The sequence below is a fragment of the Equus asinus genome, chromosome 20 (assembly GCF_041296235.1).
Source record: "Equus asinus isolate D_3611 breed Donkey chromosome 20, EquAss-T2T_v2, whole genome shotgun sequence".
Taxonomy (NCBI): Eukaryota; Metazoa; Chordata; class Mammalia; order Perissodactyla; family Equidae; genus Equus; species Equus asinus.
In genome coordinates, this window is record NC_091809.1 from 62716821 (window position 1) to 62732101 (window position 15281).

The following is a 15281-nucleotide window of genomic DNA, read 5'->3' on the forward strand; positions in this document are numbered from 1 at the left end:
CTACTAATCAGTTAAGTTAATAAAATTCCTAATTCCATGAAGGCTGTGACTTAGTTCTGCCAATTAAGAGGATCCTGCTGAGGAAAATTTGACAAAATATTTCTTCATACTGAAGAGAAGGCAAATGAGAGAATCCACCCCTTCTCTTGTGCTGGATAGAGTTGTATCTGGATATGATGCTTTGAATTGCGGCAGAAATCTTGCCACGTTTAAGAGTCAACCTGAGAATCAAGTCCATGTCTTAAGGGTAGATGGTCAAAAAGAGAACGAATCCTGGCACTTGATGCAATAGCTAAATAAATAGCTTTATTTGCTTTCAAACCTTCTCTCCACCCCACTCCACGATTGTACAGTGGTGACTGTCAGAAGAGGTAAGACGTCCCTTCATATTTATACCATTCTGAGTTGGATTTTCTGTTTTTGGCTGTCAGGAACATCATAAAAGATGAAATGTGTGATATAGTATTCATATTCCTGCCATTATCACCTTGTTCCCTTTGCCTTGAATATCCTGCATTTTCCTTCAAGCCCATTCAAATTCTTAATACATTCAAGAAATAACATGGAACCCACCTCCTCTACAATCTTATGCTTAATTCAATTGCCTTTACTTTTCTCCTCTTTCTATGAATTTGCACAGCAGCTATGGTCAATAATAACTAATAACAATTTGGGGTAAAATAAAATAATACTTTAGTGTTTATTATTTGTTTTATAATGAAATTATGCACTCTGCATTTATTGAGCATCTATAATGTGTCAGGCCCAATGCAATGCTCGTGGGATACAAACCATAATAGTACTTCGTTCCTGTCCACAAACAACCAAGGCTAGAAGAAAAAGCAAATATAAAGAAAAGAAATCTTTTTATTTCTGCAAAGAATGGAATACAAGTATGTACACAGAACAGTGGTGGCAGAATCTGATCTAGCTGGGGGCAGTCAGAAACTCTGAGCTATGTCTTAAAGGATAAGTTGTAGTTGACCAGGTTGACAAGGGTGATTTAGGGCTTCACAGTCAGAAAGGATAGGATGTACAAAGGCAAAGAAGTGTGAAACAGTATGACACCTTCAAGGACCTGAAGTTAATTTGTTTTGGTTCAAAAATAAACTGCCAGGAGGAAGGGGCTCATAAATTAAGCTGGAAAGGCAGGCAATGAATATATTATAAAATACTTGCACTGTGTATTTCTTCTCCAATTAAATTGTAAGGTCACATGTTTTTGATGAACATATTCTGGAATCTGCAAGGTCATCCTGATTTCAAAGTTCCTGCACTTTTGGCTCATAGATTTACTTGAACTTGTCAGACAGTGCATATTGATTCTTGGGATAGATAGCATGGTCATTATATGCTACTTCACCTTCTTTTTTTTTAACACCAGCACCTGAATCTCTAGAGTGAATATTGTAGGCATTCTACTTCTTTATGGATTTCCTGTGCTAGTTATCTAGATAGAGTTGGAAAATCTTGCAGGGAAGTCTTAATATAGTATTTCCTTTTTTCCTTTTTATTTGTGATTTAGTTTTCTGTTGTCAGAGTGAATCTTAGGACTCTGTCTTTCATATCTGCCTCCTTAATGTTCCGTTTTACTCCAGCTAGATATGTGCCATAAAAATCTCCCAAACAGAAATCCACCAAAAGGATTTGGATGGTTTCCCTTTGGCTAAGTTTATGGACACACAGATTATTGTTAATTGACAATAAATAACTATTTAGTATTTCTTTCCTAAAGAAAGTATCAGATGAAATTTAAATTCTGTTTAGTTATTTAGTAAAAGTTACCTTTCCCATTCAAGAAGAAAACGTACGTTTCCACAGAAATAGTCACTTTAACTAGATATCAAATTACTGATAAGAACAAAGGTAATAAAAATAATATTAATCCTCATTATGTTCATTTTTAGAAGTAACAACTATTTTTTTAAATCACCAGAAGTTGATAATTGCATTAAAACGTAACAGTAACATTTGCAAATACAAGAAGAACATTTTGAGGAGACACTCTCCTTTTAAGGTTTATTGAAAAGAAAGAGAAACCTTGAGGTGATTCTGATGATGCTTTAGTACCACAGTGTAACTGTGATTATTTATCAGCAAAATTACAGATAAGAATTTGGCCATTTCCTGTCTCCAAAAGAAATTGAGACATTTTAAATGTATATCACTAAGGACCACTGAGATAATTAATATACAAATTGTATCTAGAATACATGGAGTAGTGTTGAATGTGTGGTGATTATCACCGTATGTAAATATTTGTTTGCAGTGATGCTATTAAATATACTCAGCTCAAAGTGTTAGCAAAGAGTTCATCATCCCTATTATTACATAAGTACCAGCAGCATTATGTTGGTAATTTTTTTCCTTCTGAAACAATACATCACACAACTTTTATTTTAAATTTTGATAAATTGTTACACCTTATATTCATAACAGGGTTAAGAGTAGCAACATATCTCAAATGCCATCTCCCAAATATCTGAATGTGAAGCCCAGGTATGCCACAGAAGGCCAATAAACTCAATACCATCACGTAGTTTCATGAAATGCAATACACTAGCACAGCTTATCCTGTCTCCTGAGCACCAAAACAGATTGCACGTGGGGCTACAAGAACCAGAGCGCTCCTCAATTCTAATAGGTAATGTGAAAAAAATGATGATTGAATCAGTTGGAAGCAGAAAAATAATAAAATAAGCAATCATTTAAGAGGAGGAAAAACTACAGATGATTCAAAGAAACAAAACAAACAATGGTCTACAATTTTCATTAATTGGAAAATACAGAGCAATTTTCTCTGATGCTTTTCCATCAGACCCTCCTTCCTTTAATCTCCTTTGTACCCTGTGAAAAACCTCATACAAATAAGATTCATTTTCCAAATACCAAACTAGAAAACTAGACGCTGCATTTTCCATGGAAAATATCAGAAAAGCTTTTACCAAATCACATCAAGCCAAAGTAGACATGAAAGTCCAGGCTTTTTTATGTTGTAAACATATTATTAGGATGATAAGTACTGAAGTAACTTTTCATCTATTAAAAAAACTCAATATTTTGTGTCTTTTGATATTATATGTCTAAGAATTTGGGTGCACTGAAATCATTACCTGGGATTTTCATATTTCACTTCTAAGCTCCCTCAGTATTCTTCAGGTAAAGTGTGCGTATGTGTGTGTGTGTGTGTGTGTGTGTGTGTGTGTGTGTATGCTTTGCACGTTTATATCTATATATTTGGGAATGTTAAGTAAATACTTTTTCGACCAATGGGAAACTCCTCCCCAAAAGCAAAGTACTTCTTGTTTGCAATAAATAAGCTGCTCAAATCATAAAAGTGAAGTCAAGTATATGATGGTAATATTTCAACAAATGACATCATACATAACTTGAAATGTACCATACATCAGTGGTAAGAGTTTGTACTTTTGTTGAGATAAAGTTCTTCTTAACGATTTTATCTATTTCACTTTTTTTGTTGCTGGAAATATAGAGAGCTAAGTAGCTACTTCATGCATACAACATTAGTTTTAACTTGGTGAACAGATAATAACACACTGATATACTATAAACCACTTTCATTCCTAAATCAGAGTTTTACTTTCTGATCATATAGTATTTTACAACAATTCCCTTAACAGCTGTCAGTACTCATCAATTGGAAAGAAGGTAATAAAGCTATTAAATAAATGCTTTTTACAGGAGAGAGAAAACAAGAAAGGTTCCTTTGGTAGTGGAAGAAGGAATATTATTGTAATATTTCTTTTCTATTTTCATAGCTTTGAGCTAGCCTCAGGTTGAAATGTTGCTTCTAATCTTACCTTTCTTTTGATTTCTTTATCAACGTTTATTTCAAAGTTTAGATGATGACCAACAAACATAAATCTACTTTTACATAGATTTGATCTGAAACTGATCTAAAATGAAAGGAATGTTTGCACAATTTGTATTTTAATCAGTTGTTGGATATGTATTTTGAGCCAATCACTCTTCCTGTATTTGCATCTATATTTCAAAAATTCCTATTTATTGATATTAAAAATAATGACATTTTTCTTTAGGTCTATACATCAGAATAATATACAAACCATATTTGCATATGAACATTTCATACACTAATTTAAAATGATTTTATGATTTATTTGGTGGCAGAAACAAAATGTGATTTTCAAGGATCTTGTTGGAGAAACTTAAAGTAAATCTTTGCAGTTTATTGATGTGTTACTAGAGATGCTATAAAACAATGCAATGAATAATGCATGAAAGTGTAGAATCTATAACCAACTCTAAACTTTCTTCTGGTTTTCACATGAGTGTCTGTCTTGAACATACAAAGAGAGCACCCTCTCTTCATTTTTATGGAGACATCATGTTACACAGCAGAAAGATTACATTATTTTGGCTGTGTTTTTCAATATTGCATATGTTTTATATCATCCCAATTGTTTTAGCCCACAGAAACACACTGTCTAATGACTAGTGTATGTTCTAATTTAAGAACACTGTGCCTTGTCTTTTATCTTTGAATCCACTGAGCCTTTCCTGGCACATAGTAGATACTGAAGAAATGCTTCCAGCAAATATATTTGAAAAACTACTATAAAAGATACACCCACCTCTGAAGGTTGGATGGGTTCTTTATAAAAACTACACTGTAGAAAGCAGACATTTAACTTCAGTGACATCGTTTTCATTTTAAAAGACTCAATAAGCATGTAATAATCAGCAATATGAGGAATCTATTTCCATTCTGAAAGAATTAATGCTAGAGTAAGGAAGAAAACAAATTCCTAAATGTGGAAAAACTAGAGAACAATGAAAAGGAGAATATGAGTTCCAATTACAAAATAACGTAACTATTAATTAAGAATAAAGGGACTTTTATATCCAAATATGCACTATCTCTTTCAAAGCAACCATTTTAGAAAACTAGATAATTAATGCCAATCACAATCTCATCATCCAAAACATTTTTTAGCTCCTGTTTTGATATTATTCGATTGAGTATCCTCAATGACAGCATTTTTCTCCAAACTTGATACCAGCTTATTAATTTACTATACATATGGAGTGATTTGAGAACCAAGGGTGTTTTATATATATATATCCTTTTCCCTTTCATCTGAAAGATATTAGATTTGGGAAACGTACAATCTTTTGAGTTCTGTGTATACTCGTCTCCCACCACCCCAACCATTTCCCTCACTAAAGGAAGTTCCCTCATGCCTCCTTCACACCCATTCCAAGACCCTTACAGGCCACTGTTGCTCTGATTTCTATCACCATTGATTAATTGATTCAGTTTTTCAACTTGATATTAGTAGAATTATACAGGATAGACTCTTGTGTCCGACTTCTTTTGCTAATTTGTTAAATGTGTACTGACAGACTTTGTGTGATTATATTACTATATTCTTAAATTTTTTGTAGAATTCATCAGTGAAACCACCTTAGCCTAAAGTTTTCTTTATGGAAAGGTTTTTGATAACAAATTCAGTTTCCTTCATAAATATAGCACTATTCAGATATCCTATTTCTTGTCATGCCAATTTTGAAAATGGTGTTTTTCAAGGAATTTGTCCATTTTATCTATGCTGCAGACATTTACTACAAATGTAATCTCTAGTTGGCTTCTTTTAGAAATACTGAAAAGTTCTTCATTGTGAAATATCATTGTATAAACAAAGCCAATTATTTGGGTATGTAATAGTTATTTTAGATTTTTTGTAAGATAATGATAATTTGTAGGGTAAATACTTGATGATTGTGGTTTATATATTGGCTATAAAAGTTCTCTGATATTAAACTTAAGGTAGGTATATTCTAGCTTTTCCTAATTGTAATTTTTACTGCAAAATACTCCTTTTAAGCCCTTCTTAATTCATACTATATGTGCAAAATCCCACTGATTTGCTCTTTCTACTTAATTCCTATCAAGGTTTTTTTTTTTTTTCCTATTAAGGTAACCCTTTGCCCTGACTTTATGGACTGTTTGTGATATTTTCAGTTTATGTATAATTTAATGATGCTATAAATTTAAACTCTAATCACCCTCAGCAATTGGCTTTCCAAAATGCAATGTTGGGGGACTTATATAAAGGCAAAATGTGTCTGTCTGGAGACGGACAGGCCCAGATTCAAGTACCTCACTGCAGTATAGTGACCTTAGGTACACACTTTATGCTCTTTGAGCCTCAGTTTCATACTTATCAATGTGGTAGTTATAGACTGTCATGATGATTTCCCGTCATGAATATAACCCTGAGGGATTAGCCTAACGGTACCTGACACATCACATTCTCTAAACTTTGCTGCCTACAGGATAGTCCAAGGCCAGCAACATCAACACCTCCTGTGAGCTTGCAGAATGGCAGGCCCCATCCCAGACCTACTGACTCAGCATCTGCATTTTAACAAAGGTTTCCAGATGACCTGTATGTTCATTCCAGTTTCAGAATCAGTGTCTAAATGATTCTCAGTACTATTACTACTACTATTAGAACTCTTAGTTAGTACTAACATGCTCCGGCCACTTGAGTAGATCCTTTTTGATATTCTCCAGACTCACTATATTAATAATGATGTCTGATGGTGAAAAGCACACATCATATCTGAGTGAGGTCCACTGGGTGAGTTTGAAAAAAGTATTATTTTAAAACTATTGGTATAACTTGATTTATATATTCAAAAGACATTTAAGGTTTAAAAAACGGCCACCCTGTCTTACAAGGTGTCTCCTATGTACAAGAGAACATAAATATAATATTTGTTTTTACTTTATTAGAAGCATACATGTAAAAGTGTCATTTATTGTAAAAGTATACTTGCCTATCCTTTGGTTCATCTATTTTTCTCTCTGCATGCATATGGAAATACCTGGAGATAAGTTTGTCAAACGCTAGAAACGGTTCTATCTGGACAGAAGGACTTGGGGTGTTTTTCTTCACTTTCCTCTTTCCTTTATTTTTCTCTATTGATTGCATTTTTATTAATAAAATGAAACCATCTAAAAGTATTTTCAGAAAAATATCATTATTCCTGAACACAAATAAAAGTTTTTTAAAAGATGCCTAAAAATATAACCTAAAACTCCCTTTGCATGCAAATCTCCTTGAGGGAAGAAAGGGGAAGCCCTGAGTAAAAAGAGGAGAAAGATGAGAAGATTCATCACTCAGCAAAGTACAATTGGTGATAGGAGCTAGATTTTGGAGTTACAACCAGTCTGAAGTTTTTAGGGGGAAGATATTGCCCAGAGCATAGCCAGGGCAGCTCTAGACAGAGCCTTTTTCTTTTTAGGTGAGGATGATTGGCCCTGAAATAACATCTGTTACCAATCTTCCTCTTTTTTATGTCCCTCTCCATAAGGCCCAGTACATAGTTGTGTATCCTAGTTGTAAGTCCTTCTAGTTCTTCTATGTGGGACACTGCCACAGCATGGCTTGATGAGTGGTGTGTATGTCTGCACCCAGGATCTGAACCAGCTAACCCCAGGCCACCAAAGCAAAGCTGTGAACTTAACCATTATGCCACTGGGCTGGCTCCCCCAGACAGAGCCATTTTCATGCCAGTGGAGACTAAGTGGTCTTCAGGAAGCAAGCTCACCAGCTGTGTGGGAGAGATTCGGCCTGAAGAGAGAAACCAGCACTGCTGGCTGGCAGCTCAGACCTCATTAGCAGAAGAGGTAGATATGTCCCCTACACCTGAGGAAGTTAAGTGGCTAATTAAATCCTTCCCCGGTGACCCCAGGAAGCAAGCCTGAGGGCTCGGCTTTAACCCCACTGCACTGCTATAAGCAGTAACACTGGCATGAGCAGTGATTTTAAAGTCACTGCTGAAAGCAAAGCATGCTGATGAAGTTTATATGTTTAGAAGAGTGATTCCTAGAAGACAAGTGAAGCTAAAGGACAAGAAATCGGTGTTTATGAAACAGGCCATTTTCAAGGTATCCAAATCATTTTTTTAAATAATAACCAATCAAGGTATGTATTCTTAAAACAAATATGTACTGTGTATCTGAAATGTGCCAGGTACTGATGCACGGTGCTGGGGATGAATATAAAAAACACCCAGTTCCTGTTCTCGAGAAGCTTATGGTCCAGCAGGAGAGATGGACTTGCAAACTAATAATTACAGTACAATGCAATAACAGGCATATTTACAATACAGCATGGGAGGGATACAAGCACACAGTGGTATCAAGGCATCCACCATCTAACCACCCACTGACAGCTTTTAAGGACAAAATGAAGGAGGGTATATTTGACCTTGATTTACAGACTCTCTTTTCTATGCATCAACCCACTATTTTTTCCTAACTCCCACTTAAGGTCACCTGACCTTTATCTGCCCCATTACCCTAAGCCTGGTTTTCATCTAAGCGATAAAAAATTCCAGTGAAATTTCAGATGACTACACATTAAAGAATTATCTAAAAAGAGAAGCATATTCATAACCAAGAGTCAATTCTGGGGGAAAAAAAATCCTCATTTTCTAGAGGATCAACTCTGAAAAGCTCAATTTTCTACCAAATGATTCCTCACTAATGATTTTCTGCTAAGTCTGGCAGTAACTCTCAACCATGCCAGCTTCCTATTGCTGCTTTCAAATTAGGATAAGAATGAATCTTTGCCAACTACCACAAATGATGCCAGCTAAGGAGGGGAACTCTCTGCTGGAACTATGGCTAACACAAGGTGAGAATCCAGGAAAAGAGTCAAGGGAGAGTTCCTCTTTCATTCACAAAAGGTCATTCTTTCTTATGGAGATCTGATGTTTTTAATTGTATTCAACTTCCAGAACTCTAAAGCCCTATGCCTTTTTGCAATTAACTTTCTATTTATCCAACCAAAATATCCTCAATCATATTACGTACTACTTTATTCTATATAAACTTCTAATAGATTTCCCTGCCTTCTCTTGACATATTTCTGCTTTACTACATTCAGAGTAATCTTTTTAAGTCCAAAACAGACTATGTAACTTCTTTTAGTAAAATTCTTCCAAGGCTCTTTATGGCTTTCAGGATGAAATCCCTGTTTTCCCAAGAGATTTGAGAAGTGGCCTATTTCTCCTGACTCACCCACTTTGCTCCCTCACCTGCATCATTTGCTAAAAGCATGCTATTCTCTAATGTCTCTAAATAGATGGTGTCACCTCAAGCTTTAGTATCTTTAAACAAGCTATTTCTAGATGCATATTCTCCTGCTCCAGACCACCTAGGAACTGAACTCATGTCTTAACTCTTCCCATGCATTCTTTCATCTGAACTGTCTTTCCTGACTCTTCTCACATGAATGAATTAAATGCCCCTATCCTATACTCCATCACATCCTAAGTATACCTTTTCATAGTATTTATCACACCATATCGCAAATGTTAGTTACTTGTCTTTCTTCCATGTAGGAGATCTGTAGCTTAGTGCTTAGCACAAAGTAAGTATATAGTGGGTGATGAAGATTTTTAGGCTGCTTAATTTTAAAATGGCTTATGATGAGGATTTTTAGGCTGGTTAGTTTTAAAACTACAGATGAGATTCAGGCTCCAAGGAGTGGAATTTGTTTGCCCCTTTGTTGGGAAACATTTACATTTCTAAGGGAAACCTCTATCTGTGAAGATGCCTCCCTCTCTGTGCCAGGAAGAAGGGGGGATGATCTTATCTCTAGAAGCCCTTAATTAATGCCAGAGGCAAGAACTTAAATTGGTTGCTGTCTGGCAATCTCATGTAACTGGTTTAGGGTGGTGGCGAATGACCTTTATAACCTTTGCTTAATCCGATTTGATTCTTGTCTAAAAGTCATGGGATCACCCAATGACCAGACCCCACCTGCACTGATGCCATTTTAACTTTTTTTTCATGTTCTTTCCTTTGTCTTGTAAAGAGATGAATCATATACCTATGCCTTAAATTTAGCCCTAACCCTCAACTCGGGGCAGCAGCAGGAGCTCTGACTGCCCGTGGGTCCTGTCCCCACGCACCAGCTCTGCCTGCCCATGGGTCCTGTCCCCATGCCAGCGGGGGCAGCAGCAGCGGCTCTGCCTGCCCATGGGCTCTGTCCCCATGCCAGCGGGGGCAGCAGAAGCGGCAGCAGCAAGAGCTCTGACTGCCCATGGGTCCTGTCCCCATGCTATTCTATACTATTCTCTAAATGAAAGAGCACTACTGCCAGATCTTAAGAGTCTAAAGAAATCTTTCTTTCGACTCCTCGGCTCACCAACCCCGCATCAGTGGGCATTGTGTGAATATTTAATACATAAATGAAGGAGTCACACAATATTGGAGCTAGACTTTATATTAAGGCATCAGACATCATCTAATATATCTTTATTTAACAGAGGTAGAAATTGAAGTTTTAATGTGATTTTCCAAAAATAATCTAATCAAGTCTCTCCTTGAACTCCAAAGCTTTTTAATTTTTATTTTCCTTTTCTTCTTATGAATACTCAAATATCTCCTTCCTATACCACTCTTTCTTCCTGTACGTGGCACTCCCATACATTCCTCTTCAGACCTCACATGTATTCTTCTATTTCAATGGCAAAGATGACACTTAAGCTAATCTTCCTATTCTCAGTCTTCTAAGGAAGATTTTAGCTTTTGTTTAGTCCACTATGATTACCTGCTTCCCTTGCACATCTCTCCACTGGCAAAACTGCCAATACTTATTTTAGGAGAACAATAGCCCGTTAAAGAGATGTGAAATAAAAATACAGGGCTGCCTAGAACTGCATTAGCATCTAGCCACCCTGATAATGCTTACAAATTTTCTGACTAGTCATGCCATTAGTATTTCAAAGACTAAAAGGATGTTGTTTATGGTCGAATTAAAAACCTATGGAGAGACCTCTAAGTAGTTTTCCTTCTGGGAAATTCCAAAGATACCAAAATGTCTGAGTGTTAGTCAGGGTCTCTGGTGAAGCAAATGCCAAGATGGGATTAGATATGCAAGTGATTCATTGGGGATAATGCCTATCATGGAAAATGGAAAAGAGGTGGAAAGGCCAAGTGAGCTGGCAGAGTATGATAAGGCTCTGATCTCTATGAAGAAGAAAGGGAAGGAAGTGAGTTTGGATGGAAGGTCTCAGACTGAACTGCAACTGGAAGAAAGTATGATAAGGCTCTGATCTCTATGAAGAAGAAAGGGAAGGAAGTGAGTTTGGATGGAAGGTCTCAGACTGAACTGCAACTGGAAGAAAACGTGGCAAGGCCACTGGGAAGTTCTTGAGTCATGGTCACCAAGAGTAGAATCCCAGGCCTCCTAAGAACAGACCTGCTTAGTATTCCTGCTGTGCTCGGTGATGGGCAGGGAGCAGCTGATGGGAAATGAAGCAACAGCTTAAATGCAGTGATGGATTTCAGAGTGTAAGAGCTGGGGCCATCAGTCAATCAGGCTCCCATACTCACATCTGAGAAGCGCAGGTTCATGGCTGCCACAGTATGTTTTAGACTCCATGGCTTAGGTCATTGGGAAATTTCCTTGATGCAATGCTCATTGATGTCTTATTCATATTTGGTAGTTATTTTATCTATTGAAGATAGACTTTTTAAAAACAGTTGCAGCTAGAAAGACTAGACAATTTTCATATGCATTCAATGGAGAAAATCTTATTACCTTGTCCTTTTAGTCATACCCTCATTAATACCACAGATACTTAATATCAGCAATACTGGTCGTTAAAATAAATATTAGCGTAGAAGAGTAGACTTTGTCACCACAAAATGTGTCTCTTTGGCTTTATTATTTTGAGCTGATTATTTTTGAGAACAAAAGACTCAGGAAGACACTTTGACCTTCCCCCTGACTACCTAGAAGAATTTAAGAAAGAAGACCTGTTCCAGGAAAGAGCTATTGTAACCAATGGCCCTCCCAGGACCAGTTCAACTGACTCCATCTTATCAACAGAGGAATTAAGAGTTGTCTTTCAGGAACCGAGATCCTTTGTCCAGTTCAGGCCAGTTGAGACCCCCATTCCTCAACTGGGCCTGTGCAAATGCTCGATATGCCACCTTTTTGACTTGTCAAGGAGCTAAAATACCCTCAGATCATGGTGATGCGGGATCGGTGAGCCAAGGAGTCGAAAGAAAGATTTCTTAGACTCTCAAGATCTGGCAGTAGTGCTCTTTTATTTAGAGAATAGTGTGGAATAGCATGGGCAGTCAGAGCTTCTGCTGCCACCGCTTCTGCTGCCCCCGCTGGCATGGGGACAGGGCCCATGGGCAGGCAGAGCAGCTGCTGCTGCCCCCGCTGGCATGGGGACAAGGACCCATGGGCAGGCAGAGCTGGTGCGTGGGGACAGGACCCACGGGCGGTCAGAGCTCCTGCTGCTGCCGCTTCTGCTGCCCCCGCTGGCATGGGGACAGGGCCCATGGGCAGGCAGAGCTGGTGTGTGGGGACAAGACCCACAGGCAGTCAGAGCTCCTGCTGCTGCCGCTTCTGCTGCCCCCGCTGGCATGGGGACAGGGCCCATGGGCAGGCAGAGCTGGTACATGGGGACAAGACCCACGGGCAGTCAGAGCTCCTGCTGCTGCCACTTCTGCTGCCCCCACTGGCATGGGGACAGGTCCCATAGGCAGGCAGAGCTGGTGTGTGGCGACAAGACCCACAGGCAGTCAGAGCTCCTGCTGCTGCCCCGAGTTGAGGGTTAGGGCTAATTTTATAAGGCATGGGTACGTGACTTATTTTTACTGGAAAAAAAGAAAAGATGATGTAAAAAGTCATTAAATGATTTCAATGCAGATGGGGTCTGGTTATTGTGCGGTCATATAACTTTAGATACGAATCTGGCCATATAGATCGGCATGCAGGTGAGGATGCCCCGGGCTTCTCTCCCTGGGGCAGTCCTAATTCATACCATAAAAAAAAGTCCACTGGGTCATATAGTTTGGCATGTAGGCCAGGTCACCTTGGGCTTCTCTAGCTGGGGCAGCCTTAATCCACATCAATGGTAACGCTGCTGTTTTGTGAACATGAGTCCTGTGAAGAGGCATGAAGCTTAACTACACATCAGTTACCTCACTTCTCCTTACCTCCAATCACTTATCTCCACACTTCAGACTGCCCTGCCCTTCATCCCACAAATTGTGTCCCAAGCCCTGGATCAGGGAGACAGATCTGAGGACACATGCCCCCTGTCTCCTTGCAAATTGATCTCACAAAGTAAAGCTACGTTTCTTGTCCCAAAAGATGATGCCATAATAAGTGGCTTTTTTTCTATGTGCATCAGGCAAGAGAACCCCAATTTTGGGTGGTAACACTATCACCATAAATAACTATAGTATAACATGAACTAGGAGTGATAGACAGGGAGGAACCTGGCAAGGCCCATTTGATCTAAGTTCTCTCCATGTCCCATTAACTCTGCATGGCATGGCAATCATTTGTTTACCAAATATTTGCTTTTCCATCTCCATGTGAATGGCCTTCCTCCCCTTTGAAGTCCCAAACTACTACCCCCAACATCCTCTTTTGTCTTTAGCTGAACGCAGTATTTAAGGTAGTGGCTTTGGCCATTTTGGCAAGTCACTCAGTTTTCCTGAGTTTCTCCCATGTATACATGTTATTAAACTTTGTTTGATTTTCTCCTGTTAATCTGTCTCATGTCAACTTAATTCTTAGATCAGCCAGAAGAACCTGGAAGGGTAGAAGTAAATTTCTTCCTCCTCTACATTAGCAAAAAGGTTGTTTGTACATAATATATGTGTGCATATTTACATTTAATAACAATATCTGCATATCTTCCTTTCTCACTTTATGTATGCTAACCTGTAAAGACTGATACCATCATTAATAAGCAGATGAGAATCAAATAACAATGAAAAGCTAGATTAGATTTTAACAATACAATCAAGATTTTTACAACACTTTCATTGAGTTCAAATCTATGAGTTCAAAATTACATGTCAAACATATATTTTAAAATGTGGCTCATATTAACTGTATTTATATTTCAACTTCAACATTAAAAAAATGAAACTTTTCTCTCTACTCCTCCTTTTTTGTCAGAGTATGAAAGAGCACTAAGAAGGCCATTGTGTTTGTATATGAGTCCATATGTGTAGGTGGTGAAGGGAAGCAGATTTTGCTACTCCAAAATACGTCTCTTTGGCAAAAGGATTAATTTGACCTAAAGGCAATCAAAACCCAGCAGATTCAGAGAAAGCTCTTTACCTCCCTCTCAACTGCCTATTGATATTGGAAAGGGGGTTTGTAGCAGGAAGAGAGCTATTACCAGAGATAACTTTTTACCAAGAAACTTATCTGCATAACGAGGCAACCTTTGTTTTCCAAACATCTCCTCTCATCCTGTAGATGGCCTTCCTTCCCTTTGTTTCCCCAGATCCCTACCAGTTCCTTTGCTCAGGATGTTATGCAAGCATCAATTACCAGGATGCCCTTTGGGTCTTATATTTTAATGGGGCTCCTGAAAGTACAATTTTTTTTTGTTTTTCTCCTGTTAATTGGTCTTACATCAATTTAATTATTAGACCAGAAAAAGAACTTAGAAGCTAATAAAGGAAATTTTTCCACCCCTACAGTGATATGGTTTCAAAAGTATACATAACCTTTAAAATTTTCCAATAGGACCACTTGTGACTTTATAATGAACTCTAAGTTTTAAAAGTTATTGCCTGTAAGTATTGCTGTTATTTATTCAATACAACATAAAAAGATGGCAACACTGAAACCACCCATTTCCTTTGATTACAGACAAAGACAGTGGCAGAAGAGATGTGTTTGTGTTCTCCACAATTGATCTACGGTTTTAAGATTCACTGGTCTTTGTGGATTATTTATTCCAAGTTTTAAGACTTCTGTGCTTGCATGGTCTTTTGTGGATTTAGGAATTCTGTCTCCTCCATCCTTTCAAGAGTAACTGCCAGTGTGATTTACTACTGAAAATCTGCCTTAATGCCTTTTTTCCTTGCACATCCTTAAAGATAATTGCATCCCTCTAATATGGGCAGATTTGTTCATTGATCATTGTGAATTTGAAGATTTCCCATTAACTTGTATGTTTCCTACTCTGCTATGTGTTTCCTTACTTTGCAATTATGTTTTCATCTATAATGGAAAACATAGTCTCTAACAGGCATTTAATTGAAAAATTGAAATACTTTACATTGGTATCATTCTGTTTTTTCATTTTATTATGAAAATTATTGCTAATGTTTTCATTATAGAAAGCAAATTAAAAAGCAAACATTTTCTTTACTGTGAAATTACCCTTAAATTCTAAATCTTAGGTCAAATAATTTTATTAAAAGTTGAAAAATAAAAATAATA

At 37.5% G+C, this 15281-nt stretch overlaps 1 protein-coding gene across 3 annotated transcripts in view; it reads right to left on the reverse strand.

Moving 5' to 3' along the window:
• Positions 1–15281, reverse strand: part of CNTN5 (contactin 5) — a 1141798-nt gene that overhangs the window by 1084510 nt on the left and 42007 nt on the right. The window lies entirely within an intron of this gene.